The following is a 5,879-nucleotide window of genomic DNA, read 5'->3' on the forward strand; positions in this document are numbered from 1 at the left end:
TTCAATTTTCTTTTAGATGTGGCTGCATTGATCAGAACAAAAGCAATAACAACATGATTATCAGGAGAGGATCCAAACTTAACGTCGCCTCCATTCTTCAGTCGTTTCTTTTTGAACCTCAAAACACAAATTGGAAAATTCCTGCAAACAAACAGCAAAAACTGAAGAGTTGCAGCAATTTTTAGTTTTTTACAGGCTATGAACAGGATATAAATATGAAAAACTATACAGAATATGAAATAAATAACTTTACAGAAATCTGAGATATACAGTTATACAGAAATGGGAACTATGCAAGTTGTAAACAGTTGTAGGGTTAAAAATTATCAAATGTACAGAATGATTATTTACACAGAGCTATACAGTAGTGCAGTTAAGATAAGTGAGATATAATTCCTACAGAGGCTATATAAAGTGCTAGTGATTATGAGTGGTGGTTCAGTCCATGTTATTATTGTGTGTTTGAGGGTACAGTTGTCCATTGTGTGTGTAGGTGGTTGTGGGTGTGTGTATGTCCAGTCCATGAGTTAACGTGGGTCAGATGTCAGGAGGCAGAGTTCAGGAGTCTGACAGCTGTGGGGAAGAAGCTGTTCCGGTACCTGGTGGTCTTAGTCCGGAGGCTAATTTCTCTACTCTGTGACTAAATTTATTTATATTTATTCATAGATTGAGTTGCAGAACTGTAAATAAAGAAGTAGGTTAGTACCAGTTTAATTAAAGGCTATTAACACCTCAGTAAACTTAAGGAAGTAACAGAAACAATCATAACCAGGATTGTGGGTAGTTGAGTATTTTGGCACCTCTGCCAGTACAGTTATAGTTTTAGCAGGACTTTTTAGAGGGTTTAGTGATTGTTGATGCACCTTTGCAGAAGTACATTTTACCTAGTGCCACTTAGTTGAAGTTTTACTGCTATTTTAGAGAGAATAAGTAATATTTGCAGTCTAGACTGTAGTATAAAAGTACTCGTTCTAGTCCTGTTGAAGTTTTACAATAAAGGTATCACTGTCCTTTTAGGTAAAAACATGTTGTTGTATGATTTGCTTCAGAGATCCAGCTCCCACCTTCATCTGCTGCTATGATGAGCGTTTACTCTCAAGTTTAGCTTCCTCACTCCACACTGCCTCCAAGCTGACAGACACACCTGCACACGTGGATGACAGCTGCTGGGTTCAGATTTGACAATCCTTAGCCAAACCTGGTTCAAGGTGTTTAAGAATTTAAGACACATATACCAGAGCCAGAAGCTGTCGTGAAAACCTGTAAATATTTGTACATCTCAGTTTCATTTGTCACTTTTGAATCACAGCGTCAACATTATGTGTTTGACTCAGCATTTGAACATTTCTGAGAAGAAAAAACACTAAGCTACAGTATCAGTGACGGGGTCAGTAACTGTATTGCATTGTACTGCAGTAATGTTCCAGTTAATGGACCACATTTACCAACATGCAGGCATCAGGGAGCTGAATCCTGCAACTGTGCATTAAAATAAAGACACACAGATCATGGGTTTGTTTACAGCTTAGACTGCAGGATTGATTCAGCAGGCTTGCCTCTAAGAAGGTTTAAGTTCCTCCTGAGCATATGCGCCACCTAGTGGTTTCTTTAAATAATGGCATAGAACACATAAAGAATAGAAACCTTTTGATCAACAAACCAATCTCAAAATGCTTAAGAACTGAGAGGCAAGTCTGTCAAAAGAGGAACTTTACTAGGGACTCAAAAGTAACTCAAGTGGAATAACACACATGATCTCTCGTCCTTTACAACCATAGAGATTTAATTTTCTTTGCTATGAAACACACAAAACTGTGGAAACCTCAGAATTTCATTAGACTGAACAGCAGTTTTACAGTTTCTTGCAAAAGTATTTGGCCCCCTTGAACTTTTCCACATTTTGTCACATTACAGCCACAAACATGAATCAATTTTATTGGAATTCCACGTGAAAGACCAACACAAAGTGGTGTACATGTGAGAAGTGGAACGAAAATCATACATGATTCCAAACATTTTTTACAAATACAAACTGAAAAGTGGTGTGTGCGTAATTATTCAGCCCCCTGAGTCACTACTTTGTAGAACCACCTTTTGCTGCAGTTACAGCTGCCAGTCTTTTAGGGTATGTCTCTACCAGCTTTGCACATCTAGAGACTGAAATCCTTGCCCATTCTTCTTTGCAAAACAGCTCCAGCTCAGTCAGATTAGATGGACAGCGTTTGTGAACAGCAGTTTTCAGATCTTGCCACAGATTCTGACCAAGTTATTCTCTGAACTGCAACCAACTTCAAATAAAAGTGTGCCAGCTGCTGAAATTGGCTGTGGATTTGACTCCACAACAAAAGGAAGTGAAAAATCATCTCAAAAGATTCATCAGAGAGCTGGATAACATTAAACTTCAGAAATTTTCAGTCTCCTGAGAAAGAAGAGGCGCTGCTGCGCCTTCTTCACTGTTTTGTTTGTGTGTACTGACCACGTAAGATCCTCAGCCAGATGTACTCCAAGGAACCGGAAGCTGCTCACTCTCTCCACAGCAGCGCCGTTGATGGTGATGGGGGTGTGTACTTCTCTGCACCTCCGGAAGTCCACTATTAACTCCTTTGTCTTTGCGACGTTGAGGGTGAGATGGTTGTCTTGACACCAGTGGGTCAGGGCGCTGACCTCCTCCCTGTAAGCTGTCTCATCACCGTTGGTGATAAGACCCACCACTGTAGTGTCGTCCGCAAACTTCACAATGATGTTGGAGTTGTTAGTGGCTGTGCAGTCGTAGGTGTAGAGTGAGTATAGGAGAGGGCTCAGTACACACCCCTGTGGAGCACCAGTGTTCAGTGTGATGGGGGATGAGGTGATGCTGCCCAGTCTGACCACTTGGCGTCTGTCAGACAGGAAGCTAAGGATCCAGCTGCAGAGGGAGCTGCTCAGTCCTAGATCCTGCAGTTTCCTGTCCAGCTTCGAGGGAACGATGGTATTGAATGCTGAGCTGTAATCTACAAACAGCATTCTCACATACGTGTCTCTCTTCTCCAGGTGTGACAGGGCAGTGTGTAGTGTCAGGGCTATGGCATCATCAGTGGACCTGTTGTGGTGGTATGCGAACTGTAGAGGGTCCAGTGAGTCGGGTAGTGCAGAGCAGATGAAGTCCCTGACCAGCTTCTCGAAGCATTTGCTTACGATGGGGGCCAGGGCTACAGGTCGCCAGTCGTTCAATGAGGAGATGGTGGAGGATTTGGGTACAGGGACGATGGTGGCCATTTTGAAGCAGGCTGGGATTACAGACAGAGAGAGGGAAAGGTTGAAGATGTGCGTGAACACTCCAGCCAGCTGAGCCGCGCATGACTTGAGGACGCGGCCGGGAATCCCGTCCCGACCAGTAGCTTTGCGTGCGTTCACCTTCCTGAAGCACTTCCGCACATCCTCCTCAGACACAGTGTGCGCACTGACGTCATCCGCGGTGCGCACACTGTCCGGTCTCATGGTGTTCGCTGTGTCGAATCTAGTGTAGAATACGTTTAGATCCTCACACAGAGAGGCCGTGGTCTGCGGTGTCTCAGATATAATATTAATATTAATACCTGAAAAAGTGTCCTGTTTCTGCAAGAAATTATGCATTTTTATTTGTATGCATGCATGTTCACTTGTTTTTATGTCTACACCATAGATGACACTGAAGGAATATGTGATACCTCAATAGCCAGTGTTCATGATCTTTAAAGTCACTGATATGTAACAGGACTGGATGAGATCTATAAGTTTGTTTTAAAAGTGGAGTCATTCTTGTTACAGGGCAGCTTATACAACTATGAGTTTTAGCCATGTTAGTGGCAAGAACAGGTTTCTTGTAAAAATGTTTCCAATAAAATGTTCCTGTACAGAGTACATTTGTATTGTTGTTTTGAATATGTTCATCAAGCTCCTTATCTATTTGAACAGGCAAGAATTCAAGAGTCTGCCACACATGAGCTCAGTAACATGGAAGAATACCATTTATTTTTCATTTCAAGCATTTCAAAAAGATACACAAATAATGGATTGCATTTATATAGTGCTTTTCTAGGCACCCAAAGCGCTTTACAATTCCACTATTCATTCACTCTCACATTCACACACTGGTGGAGGCAAGCTACAGTTGTAGCCACAGCTGCCCTGGGGCAGACTGACAGAAGCGAGGCTGCCATATTGCGCCATCGGCCCCCTTGGCCAACACCAGTAGGCGGTAGGTGAAGTGTCTTGCCCAAGGACACAACGAGCAGGACAGAGAGAGCAATGTAAAAGATGTTGCACTTAATGGGACAATAACTTTGTTCCACTTGCAGGCACTGTTCTGTTGCATTGGTGCTGGGATACTACAAATAAAAGTCAAAATATTTTTGGTATGTTTGTTATAATTTTAGGAATCATATCTTAAAGGAGCCTTGTATACGACAGCTCACACTGCATCAGTATAGCAATGACTCATGGTCATTTTACATGAAAACCAGCTAAAATATCTCACCAATAACAGAAGTGAAATACAATAATAATAATAATAATAAGGTGATGGATCTTCACATGGGTAAATGAGGATAATAGCTTTGCTTTAATATAATTGGATTAAAAGCTCCACAAAAGGCATAACTACTTGAAATATTAACAATGATACATGTTTATAGAAATGTTCTGTTGTCAAGACATATAAATGTTAATGCATCTATGGTTTGCTGAAACAGAGAAGTTTCCAGCCATGAATATTAAGAATAAAGAGTTTCTCTGATACACCGGCTACATAGGGGATGACAATGTTGTTGCGTCTGTCTGTCTTTCTTTTCCTCCCTCGCTGGTGTCTGATCTTCTTTTCTGTGCCTCTTTGCTGACTTTATGAATGCCCAATTAGGATAACCGCATGTTTTAAGTGCTTCCTTTACATGTGTGTTCCTTCTTTTTCCCTTCAGGCTTAGAGGGAACATGTTCTGCCCGGTGGTGTAGGGTCCTAATTACTCCAAGTTTGTGTTCCAGATGGTGATGGGAGTCAAAGAGGAGGTACTGGTCCATGTGTGTGGGCTTCCGGTAAACTTCGATGTCGAGGCTGCCGTTCTCTTCAATGTGCACAGCGCAGTCCAGGAAAGGCAAACAGTCGTCCTTTGTGTCTTCCCTGGTGAACTTGATGTTTTTTTATTGTTTCACCACTTTTTTTTTTGTTTTTATTGTTCATAAAGCAAATTTGAACACCTTGCTAGCTTGCCTGTTTGTTTTGTTTTGTTTTCTATTCTCAGTTTAGTGAGTTCGGTTGCTATCCAACAATAAAGCCGTGTGTTTTGACTTTACATCTGCCTCCGTGAATCCTGCTTTTGGGCCCACCATTTCCTGCCTGCCTTCACACAGCCATGACAATATCTCTCTCATGTTTTTCATGAGACACAGACGGCTTAATCCTTCAAGATGGGTATGCGACACATTGCTTCATCCTTGGACCATGAAAATAGCAAATTGGATGTGTCAAATCATGACTCGACTTATATATAAAATATATGTTTTGTTTTTTTGTTTTTTAAATTAATGTCATCCATTATATATGCTATACTCACAGCCACTTTAAGAGGTAACTCTTCATAGCAACATACTGGACTTCCATTTTCCTTGTGAACTGCCTCAGGTCTTGGTGAGAGATGCTCTTTTGCCATCCCTGGTTGTAAATGGTTAGTTACGTTGTGTTTATGTAGTCCTCCTATCAGTTGTAGCACTCTGGGCATTCTCTGGTATGTATCATCAAGAGAGGTTTCCCACACAGCTCCCACTCTTTGAATGTTTTATGTCTTTGGGATCGTTCTGTTATGAGATATTTCTGTGAAAATCTCAGTAGATCATTAGTTCCACAAATGCTCAGACCAGCCCGTCTGGCA

Source organism: Astatotilapia calliptera, chromosome 23 (assembly GCF_964374335.1).
Source record: "Astatotilapia calliptera chromosome 23, fAstCal68.1, whole genome shotgun sequence".
Classification (NCBI taxonomy): Eukaryota; Metazoa; Chordata; class Actinopteri; order Cichliformes; family Cichlidae; genus Astatotilapia; species Astatotilapia calliptera.